Genomic DNA, 11,313 nt, shown 5'->3' with positions numbered 1-11,313 from the left:
TGATTCACCTCAATTCCAAGTCCCTTTTGTCACAATCTGCTCAGCCCCCAGCTTTTAGAACTGTTTTTCCAAAGCTTCTCCAAGTGTTCTTTGGTGCAGAACCAAAGTCTCTCCCTGTTTGATGTGTTCATCCCTGTCTGTGAGTGTTGGGAGGGACAGAGCTGAGGAGCATCCCATAAATGCAAAAAATCAGTGCTTTTCTTTTTGCTTACAGCATTTAAAACCTGAAACAGTCCAAGCCAGATTTAGAAATAACCCATTTGTTTATCTGCAATAGATGAGGGTCATCTTAAACTGTTTATTTTTGATCTCACTTGCTTTATCAAAACACAAAGCTCCCAAAATACCTCTGCCTGTGATATCCCAAGGGAAACTGCAGGGAGGGACATCATGAGGGTGTTCCCCTTCCCTGGGAAGGTGAGGAGGCCCAGAGAAGCTGTAGCTGCCCCTGGATCCCTGGAAGTGTCCAAGGCCGGGTTGGATGGGGCTTGGAGCATTCTGAAACAGTGGGAGGAGTCTTTAAGGTCCCTTCCAACCCAAACCATCCCATAATTGCATTAATTCAGTAAAGATGGCTCAGGAAAATGATAATTTAGGTGACAATTGTGCCTTACACCTCCTGGTTTGTGTTTTCAGGCCATGAGGCTGGGTTAGGATTTTGAGCCGTCTGCAGCAAATGAAGATTTCAGCTGGACAGGTCAGGCCAAGCTTGTGCAGAGGACGAGCACTGAGAACCAAGGCTCCTGGATGAAATGGATAGGAAATATAAATATTTCACATGAGCAGGAGTGAAAACCAGAGAATAACCCCCCAGATCATTCCTGGTCCAGGAACTGTTTACCTTCAGTCCCTAGCAGGGGTTTGTCCTAGGGCAGGACAGGAGATTCCTGGGCAGGGGTTGGATCCTGCTCTGGTTGGGATATCTGACACTTCCCCAGCTGTTTAATAACCCCTGGAGGGGCCCAGACCCAGCCAGCCCCAATGCCTGCAGGGGAAAGGAGCTCACCCAGGCATGGAATGGCAAAGGCAGGAATTCTTCAGAGCAGGGCTGTGAAAAGGAGAGGCCGCTGCCTCTCAGGACAGATGGAGAGGAAAGGGAGACAGCAGGAAAAACCCACAGCTCCAGCCAAGCCATATGTCCAGCTACCCAGCCTCCTTCCCTTTGATATTAACACAATAACAGCACGTTCTGAGGAGCTGAGAAACCCTCCCAGGGCTGGGATTTCATCCTGGGCAGGGTGAGTGGCACACCAAGAAATGTCCCTGTTTGTTTAGGAACAAGTGACAGCCAGCAGAGCCTGTCCCCATCACCCCAGCCCTGCAGGGAGCACTCACAGCAACCTGCCTCTCCCCACCTTCTCCTTGCCTCTTTTAGCTCTTATTTAATAACTAAAAATATTCCTGTGAGTGCCTCCAAAGGCAGCCGGAGTCCGGGCTTTACAAATTTCCACGGGAATCTCTCGGGAGCAGCCAGAGCCTCTGCAGAAGCAATATTTGGATGGGAACCTTATGTCCCCCAAGCTGGCGAGTGCCAGCACTGACACACATTTCCTGGTAGCTGCAAAGCTCTCTGGAGAAAGGGTGGAAAGTCCCTGCTGCCTTCTCCTGCTTCTCCCCCCTCTGTTCTTTAACAACTGGCTGGGATTTACACGGCTCATTAATGCAATGGCAACACTGCCACAGCCTTTCCCAAACAAGCCAGGAGCTCCACATTTGACCTGGGCCCTCTGCTCGCTGCAGATGCCCCAGAGGATTTGAAAAACAGTGATTTGAAGTGATTGCATTGGATAAGGACATTACTCAGTGCAAATACAACTGGATGCGAGCGTTTAATTTTTAAAAAAACACGGCTTTGCAGTGCCTCTGAGGCAGCGAAAACAACAGTTTAGCTCCCTTGGTGGCCTTAGCTCTTCATTCTCCCTGAGGACAGGGAAGGGAAGCAGGCCCAGTGTCACACTGGAGAGGTTTTGGCAGGTGGCTGTTGGAATTCAGGACGTCCCTCTGGCTGTCCTGGATTGCCCAAACCCCTGCCAGGGGGCTCAGAGACCCTGGCACAGAGCCCAAGACGTTTATGGTTTTCATTATGACCCATGGAGCAAATTACCAACCTTAGATGAAGATCTGCAAGCCACAACAGTTTAAGTAGAATGATGGTGAATTTATCACGGGGTGAAAAATTGATTTTTTGGGGTTTTTAGAATGGAGGTTCAGGAGGCAGGATGGAGGGATCTGGGCATGTCCAGCCTTTCTCCTTCTTCCTCTTGGCCTCCATCTTGAAGCATTCTAAATCCCCAAAATTCTACTTTTTCACCCTGTGACACATTAACTATCATTCTACTCAAACCCTTGTGGATTGTAATTCTTCATAAAAAGCTGTGATGGTGGCACTTTTGGATTGGTTTAGAGTAGAAGCTCACTGTCTAACATAGGTGATGGGTTTTGGAAAGTAATTGCAAATATTGTACATGTAATTTTTAGTATAAAAAGATAACACTGCCCAGGGGAAGCAAAGTGCCTCTGTCTGTCCTGCTGAGCAGACCTTGGCTGGACAGGAGAAAGAATTTTATAGATAAGAAACAATAAACAACCTTGAGAACAAGAATAGAAGAGCACTGGCTCCTTTTTCAACTGCCAGGCTGGGAAAAGAGACTTTCTAACACATCTCAGGTCACTCTGAGTAGTGAGAGACCCCAAGAGGTGGCTTGGCTGGGATTGCTCTGAAATGACCTTCAGGGCTTCTCAGGTCTCACCCTGGGGACTGTCACCCCAGGCAGGGTCACAGCAGGGCTTTGGGGTGGCCCTGGCCTGCTCCCCCTCCCCAGGCAGTGCAGAGAAGCTGGGATGCTCCTGTGGAGATTTCCTACAGCAAGAAATCAGGCCCAGGGATAAAGCATAAAGGGAATTGTTTGTCCTCCTCAGGCTGGATTTTTTTATTGCTCCATTTGGGTTATTGAGGAAGAGGAAAAGGAGAGGGTTTAAAGTGATGATTGCACAATAAACAGCAGCAGCAGCTCCCAGCCAAACACCCACAAATGTTGGCTTTGATGAGGGACATGACCTTCCCCTTCCTGCCTCAGCTCCATCCCTGCTCCTTTCCAGGCAGGGAAGGAAAATTCAGGGAGCTGGAGCACCGAACCCACGGATCCTGGGCCAGCAGGAGGGGAGGGATGGATACCCTGAGATTCCCAGAGCTCCCTCCCTGCCCAGCAGGCTCAGGGATGGGGATGGAGTGAGAGAAATCCTGTACAAGCAGCAGGAGCAGGAGCCAGGATTGCTGGGCACACAAGGGAGTGGTGAGAACATTCCCAGATCCAGGATTCCCCAGTGCACCTTGGGTGGCTCTGAGGAAACATTTCCCTCTGCAAAGTTTATTAAAGGGGCTCCCAAAAGCACCAGGAGAGGGACAGATCCTTTGGGGACATAAACACCTCTGGTCCCACCTATTCAGGAGCTTTCTTTGCCTTTTTCACCCCAAATGACAGCTGGACGCCAACAATTTGAATCCCTCAAAAGCCAGGAAAGGTTTCTTTGCATCCTTACAGCCCCTCCCACATTAATCTTTCTCACACCCCCTAAATCCTGTAGTGATCCACGCAGCCCTTCCCATCTGGGCATCTCCCAGTTATTTCCACACAAACCCCATCATTCCAGTTTGTTTTTCTGGCTCCCCAGGCTGCAGGAACCATCCCTGGCTGCTTTGGCAGGCAGGAGTTTCCTGGGGAAGCAAGGACAAGCAGCAGCCTTGCCTCTGTGCCAGCTCCACCCCCAGGAACCCTGGCACCATCCAAACTGGAGAGGGATTTTGAGGTTATTTCCTTTAAAGAAAACCCAAAAAACCCTCTTGGGATTGGATTGAAAGGCACAAGTGAAGGCTCCAGTCTCTGAGCACCCAAAGGTGCAGCCTGGCTGTGCTCACCAAGGGATTTTCAGCCCAGGCTTGGGATGGCAAAAAGCTTCTCTGAGGAAGAGGAAGGATAACACCTCCATGAGGAAATGAGATGGGAAGAGTGGAGCAGCTGTCCCCGCTTCCCCTGGAGCTGTCAGCAGCCCTGGAGGATGTGAACAGGAGGAGAAAGGCAGATCCTGGTGAGTCTCCACAGGGAGCAAGCTTGGGATTGTCCCCAGAGCTTTTGGCTGGCTCTGAAAGGCAGCTCTGAACCCATTGCAAAGGGCTGCAGACACTGGAACACTTCTAACACAGCCCAGTGGACTATTAATTGCAATATTGGATCTTCCTCCTTTTCCAGCAGGTTCCCAGCAGCGGGCACGCAGCCAGCTTGGCTGTGGGTTTGTTTATTTTCCAGCGAATGGAGCAGCAGGAGCAGATCCAGAGCAGGAAACTGGGAATATCAGGGAAGTGCTGTCCAGTTCCCACAGATAATTTGTGACAGGCACCTGGTAGACAGTCGTTAGTGCGGTAATTAATCCAGCTCTGTGGCACAGGAGCAGCAAATCATGGGAAAACCTCATCAGCGGGAAAGCCCTAAAAGCACATTTGCCCCGTGGATTATCCCTGGCAGCTGGCTGGATGGGAAAGATGGAGAGAGGGCAGAACAAAACACACAAAAATTCAGCTGCAACGCGAGGGCTGGAGGTGGCATCACCGTCTGGTGTCCCTGAGTTCAGAGTGTGACAGCCCAAATGGAGCCACCAGCATTTGTCACCAGCCCCAGCAAGCTGTGAGCAGCTCTGGAGCCTTGCTCATCCCTGCCTGGTGACACACAGGCTCCAGATAAAGCAGGAGCTGCCAAAATCCCACCACTCACACCTGCAGCCTGCCACGTGCTCTGGGAAGAAAAACAACCAAAATATGGAAGGGAAAAAAAAAAAGGGAGGGCAGGAATAGGCCAAGTGTGAACTAAAATGGGTTTTAAAATCCACAGGTTTTGCCTTTTCCTGTAGTTTGGATGGGATTTCAGCAGGTGCCACCTTTGTGGGGTCTGCAGGGCAGCCGTTGCCTTGCACCAGCTCCTCCCTTTCATCTCCTCGCCTCCTTCTTATTTTTAAATATGTAAATACATCAGAGGAGCCTTTCAAATTGCTGACTGCAAATAGATCTGAAGGGCTTTTGAGCTTCTGAGAGGCTCCTGCCTTGCCCGAACCAAATAAACACCACAAATTCATGGATGGCACCGTGGGTCTGTGTGAGTCCAGCCCTGGCTCCCAGCAGCTCCTTTGTCCTCCCTGCCCAGTTTGTGGGGAATTTTCTGGGGTGCAGAGGAGGGAGGTTCCCCCTTTTTACCCCTGTGCAGGATGGGATCAGCCCCGTTTCAGACTGGATTTTGAGGAGGAAAGCGTTGGGATGACGAGCGGCGGGAACCGAGCGTGAGTCATAATTCTCCCAAAAAAATGGAACAAACAACAACTCCACGCCAGCTGGGAAGCGCAGGGGCTCTGAAAATCTCTGATTGGCTCTGATTGAAGCATTCAACAGCACCAGGGCTGCTGGAAAATCCTGAATGAAGGCGCTGAGGCCCGGGTTTGGCTGAGCACACCAAGCTGAGCTTTACCCAGCACCATAGTGGGACAAATCCACGGCAGCAGAACTGGAGGAATCCCCAAAGCCAAGTGATTCCTGTTATTCCTGATATTTCATTTTTCTCTGCATTCACCAGCTCAACCAGCTTTTGTTCATTTATCCCAGTGCTGTTTCTCACTCTGCTTTAGACACTGGAAAATCGAGGCTCAGGGGGAATTTGTGCCTTGGGAATCCCAGCCCTGTGCTCAGCCTTGCCCACCCCTCCTCTCCCCGCCTGAAATCCCTATTTATGGCACTCTGTTTGCCACTAGAAACCTTAAAAGTGCTAAATGCTTCCAAGGTTTCAGCTCAGATTTGATCCCCAGGCGACCTGTGGTGTACAGTTAAATAAGGCTGGCTTATGTGTGCTGCACCCTAAATCTAAAGGTCAAGGGTTTGGTGGCCATAAATATTCAAACCTCACAGGCTGGGTCTTTTCAACCTCCTTTTAAATATTTATGACAGTGCTTCCATGGCTGCAGGAGAATGTTATAATAGTATTAAGAGGGAGAAAAAAAGCCCTTCTCCATCTAAAAGCCCAGCATGAGCCATTTTCATATATTATGCATCGCTAAGTGCTGTTTATGGCCGGGTTTGGCACCGGATCCCGGCAGAGTTCATGGAGCTGGGGCTGGGCAGGGCTCGGGGTGCTGGCATCAGCCTGGGGTGGGCACAGCTGAGCTCCAGCTCTGTCCTGCCACAGAGCCACAGAAATCTCCCCTAAACTCTGCCCCAAGCTCTGGGGATCCATGGGGTGAAGATGCCACCGTGGCTGGTCCCTAAACAAAGGACCAAGCTGCAGTTTGTGCCAGCTGGGGGGCGGCTGCTGCCACCTCTCCAGAGATTTTTGGCTGTGGAGCATCGGGGGAGTGCATCAGCTGCAGGAATTCTGCAGGAATTCTGCTCCCAGAGTGGTTCCAGCCCAGCTGTGCCCTGCTGGCTCCTGGCACAGCTCTGCTGATGCTCTGGAACTCAGCTGGGAGGGGGCAGAATGGGGCTCAGTCACAGATCTGTCAGGAAAATTAACCCACAAACACCAGAGGTTTATGTCCAAAAAGGAGACAGAGGAGTCCTGGAACTTTATTCCAATCAAGGGAGAGGCCATGGGGCATTCCCATGGGATCTCTCCAATTTTTGGATGATGCAGCCTCCTTTTTATCCCAATTTCCCAGCTGCATTTCCCTTCTATCTCTCCTTATTTCTGCGGTACTTGAGAGGTTCAGACTTCCCAGAACACCTGATACCAAAAATTCCCCTCTAATGTATGACCCTCTCTTTTAATTTCTAATTCTTACAGAATTTTTCCCCATTGATTGAGGCACTTGAGAGGTTCAGACTTCCCAGAACACCTGATACTGAAGATTTCCCTCTCATGTATAACCCTCCCTTTTAATTTTTAATTCTTATGGAATTTAGGTTTTTTTCTTCCCCATTGTTTCTTTCATCTTTCAATGTCTAATTTCATTCATCAGCAAACTTAAAGTTTATTTGTAAAAGCAAATATCTTTTCATCAATCAGTGGAATCCTTCCCATTGTTTCTTTTACTCCCCAGTGCTGGTTTTATCTTTATTTTACCAGCAGATCCACAGCTTGTTTGGAAAGACAAATCCACCGTTCCTCTCAGATCCCAGGTTTGGGATTGCCTGGGAGCAGCAGCAGCACTGGTGTCTGTGGAATAAACTGGGAAGCAGAGGATGAGCCACAGGGAGGTCAGCAAAGCTGAAATCCCCTCTAGATTTTAATCAGCTCCTAATTACAACTGAGATGGGCTTTTGTCCTTGGGTAGAGCAGAATTCAGCCTGATTGTTGGCGCTTCCTACCCTTATCTCGTTCATTTCCAGGAGTGGTTTAGGGGAAAGTGCTGGGTCAGCTCCGTTTCCCCAGACTCATGAGCTTGTATTGTAAATTAATCTCCCACATGGAGTCATTTGGGGAGGGGAAAAAAAAATCTCGGTTTTCCCCCATTGCATTGAAACAGACTCTGGAGCTCTGAAAAAAAAAATAAATAAATAGGAGAATGATGGCCGAGCAAATGGACACCCAGCATCCATGGGCATGCATCCAGAGGGGGATGTCACAGGCTTCATTTCCTTGGGAAATCAGGTTTCAAATTAAGGCTAATCAGAGTTAAAAAACACTGCAGCTCCCCCAGCCCAAACGGTGCTTGATGTACTCAGTGTTTTACATCCTCAACAGCAAGGCAGCATCTGCTCCATAAAATGAAATGTGTGTGTCACCATATGCAGGCAGCATAATGTGGGCTCAAATTAAATAAAAACATTTCGGGGTATATGGTCCAATGTGCAATCTGGGCCCTGGGAAAGGCTGAGATTGACTCCAGAGTTCTCAGCAGGTGGCTGAAAACTGAACCCAAACCAGGGCAAACTCGGGGTTTTATCAACAGAAGCTGCTCTCTGCACTTTCCTCCCTTTGAGCCAGTAGCACTCCTGGAAATTCAGGGATTATTGGTCATATTTTATTTTATTGTATTGTATTTTATTTTATTTTATTTTATTTTATTTTATTTTATTTTATTTTATTTTATTTTATTTTATTTTATTTTATTTTATTTTATTTTATTTTATTTTATTTTATTTTATTTTATTTTATTTTATTTTATTTTATTTTATTTTATTTTATTTTATTTTATTTTATTTTATTTTATTTTATTTTATTTTATTTTATTTTATTTTTTCATCCGTGCCTTTTCGCACCTCTCCACTATTTGGAAAATCTCCGAGACTGGCAGAACCTTGAGTGGCAGCAAACCCTGCTTTCCACCCAAGAGCTGCCCTCCAGAAGCACTCCGGAAACTCAGCCCTCAGCCTCTTATCTGCGCACCACGAACAGGAGATAAACTCTGCTAAACCACTCGAGCCTCACCTTTCCCACCTCTTTTTCTGCCACTGAAATCCCTCCCAAGCAAGGAAGGAGATGCTGGTTTAGAAGGGATCAGGCAGAGCTGCGCAGCCAAACCTCCCTGGGTGCCTCGGGCTCTCTGGGGCTCTGCTGTGGGGTCGGATCCTCCTTGACCCCATTGGTTGGTACAAAAATGTGTGGATTCCCTCCAGGTGCCCAAAACCCCGGGAGTTCACTGGGGCAGCAGTTTGTTATGGTGATGATGATCCTCGTGTGAGTTCAGGGCTGCTGGGAAGCTGCAAAAAAAACCCTTTAAAAGCTGCTAATGTGGAATTCATTTCCTTTCCAACGTGCAAAAAAACAACTTTAAAGTGCCAGGCAGGGAGGGGATGTTTGCAGAGGAGCTGCCTCAGACAGTTCAGGTATGCCTGGTGTGGGGTTTTATCTCCTTTGCTCAGCTCCTTGAATTATTTGGATCATGAAAAGCGCAGGAAAAGCAGCGCTCTGCTCTTCAGAAGCAGCGAAACCAAAACTTCCAGCTGTGAGGCTCGGACTAAAGGATTTGATGAGGGGGGAAAAGCACAAGTGTAGCAGAAAGGAGAGGCGAACACAGCAGTGCAGTGGAGCTGGTGTGAAACCAGCTGGGAATCCGGGATGTGCCCGGGAGCGGCTGGGAGGTCACTGGGACAGAAGGGAGGAGCTGTTCGAGGGGAAGGACAGGGACAGGGGTGTGACAAAGCTCGGCAGGTGCTTTTGGTTTCCAGCAAAGAGGAAGGGGCTGCCTGCTGTCCCTGCCATCCCCTGATGTCACTGCTGTCCCTGCCATCCCCTGCCCTTCCCTGCCATTCCCTGCTGTCCCCTGCCATTCCCTGATGTTCTCTGTCATTTCCTGATGTCCCCTGCTGTCCCCTGCCATCCCCTGATGTCACTGCTGTCCCTGCCATCCCCTGCCCTTCCCTGCCATTCCCTGATGTTCTCTGTCATTTCCTGATGTCCCCTGCTGTCCCCTGCCATCCCCTGATGCCCCCTGCCCTTCCCTGCCATCCTCTGATGTCACTGCCGTCCCTGCCCTCCCCTGCTGTCCCAAACCATCCCCTGATGTCCCCTGCCCTTCTCTTCCATCCCATGATGTCCTCTGCCATTCTCTGATGTCCCCTGCCCTCCCCTGCCCTTGCTGGGAAGCTGCAGCCATCCCCTGATGTCACTGCTGCCCCAAACCATCCCCTGCTGTCCCAAACCATCCCCTGCTGTCCCTGCCCTTCCCTGATGTCCCCTGCCATCCCCTGCTGTCCATTTCTGTGGCCTGGCAGCTGCTGCAGAGGACAGCAGGCTCTGCAGAGCCAAGTCCTGGCCTCCACCTCATCCCATCCGTCAAGAAGAGGAAGCAGATGTGGTTTTGTCTCCTCTCCTCCATCTCAGAGCCGGAGTTTCACGGGGGGAACCCTCTGTTCTCCCTTCTGGAGGGGCAGGGATGCAGCTCTGGGCAGGCTCTGCTGCAGAGGGCACCGTGCCTTCAGCTGAGTTATTCCACAGCCTGAGGGGATAAAAAACAAAACCCAGGCCCTATTTCTACTCCAAACTGTGGACTCTTGCTTTGCTGTTTTTTTTTTTTTAGGAGATAAAAGAGCCTTCATGTACAGAAAGCTTCCCCAGCAGCCTCCTCCCAGCCCTCCCTTTTCCCAGAGCCTCTTTAGTCACACTCCACGGGCAGAGGTTCTCCAGACCTTGAACTCCTTCCAAATTTCGAGGAGGTATTTTTCAAAGTCTGAGGAAGACACTGCTGGAATCAAAAGATCCGAGCTGTGTTCCCACTGGGCGATATTTTTTTCCCCTTTTTGCTGCTCTTGGTTTCTCTGATTTCTGTCCTGGGAGTGGAGCTCCCTGGGGCAGGGCTCTTCCCTGGAGGATGGAGCGGGCAGGGCCTCCCCCTCTGGAGCTCCAGCTCAATGATGAGGCCGTTGATATTCATTCGGAAATACTTCAAAAGAGGAATAAATTAAACCAATTGCAGGGCTGATGGTTTTGCCCAAGCGCAAGCCGTGAAGGTCGATAAAACTGCGTGTGTATAAACCCAAAGGAGGGGGGAAAAATGAGATCCCCCTTTGGTGCTTTGGGAAAAGTCCATTTCAGAGCCTTGTCTGTGTCAAACGAGCTGGGGTTTCATCTTTGAGGTCTGAACCAAACTGAAATCACCCTCCATGGGCACAGCAGCTCTCCAGGTGAAGTTGAGCTGGTTTGTTGAACAATTTTGTGTGAAACGACCTCTCCTTGCTGGGTTCTGCCTCTCTCCCATCTATTTCAAGCCTTGGCTGCACCTGGAGCTGCACCAGCTACGTGCTGCCTCTGCCTCGTGTCCAGGGTTGATGAGGAGCAGCTCAGGTAGGTTCTGAAGGCACTAGAAACAGTGAAATACCCACAGAGCCACGTGGAACTCTCTCCTCCTCCTCCTCCTTCCTCTGAATTTGGGGATTTTTTTTTTTTTTGCCCTGCTGTGATCCCTGCCAGGGGGAAGGCAGTGCCTGTGGTAATCAAACACCTCCTGAGGTGCCAGGGGAGGAGGTGTTCAAACCCCGGAGCTCCACTGATGCTTTTGGCCTCCTTGTGCTGCTCTCCATGAAGTCAAGAGGAGTTTAATGCTTTTTATAAAAGTCCTCAGCTTTTATGGGCTCTAAAGCGCCGAGGTTAAAGGCAGGTGCTGAGGGAAGTGTCTCAGGAGGGGTCTCTGTGGGACACTCAGACATCCCAGCTGCTCCCTGGGCTGCATTTCCAGGCTCACTTGAAAAGGATGGGATGATTCCCTGGCTGGAGCTGCTAAAACCCTCCTAGGAGGGCTGCCACAACTTCCCCTTAAATATTTGCTGATGCAAACACACAGAAAGCTTTTTTCCAGTTTGCTCTCAGCTTTTTGTCCCAACGGAGGCCCAGCCACAAATTT

The sequence above is a fragment of the Geospiza fortis genome, unplaced genomic scaffold (assembly GCF_000277835.1).
Source record: "Geospiza fortis unplaced genomic scaffold, GeoFor_1.0 scaffold27, whole genome shotgun sequence".
Classification (NCBI taxonomy): Eukaryota; Metazoa; Chordata; class Aves; order Passeriformes; family Thraupidae; genus Geospiza; species Geospiza fortis.
The sequence above is the reverse complement of the archived record's forward strand: the minus strand, read 5'-3'. Positions refer to the sequence as shown.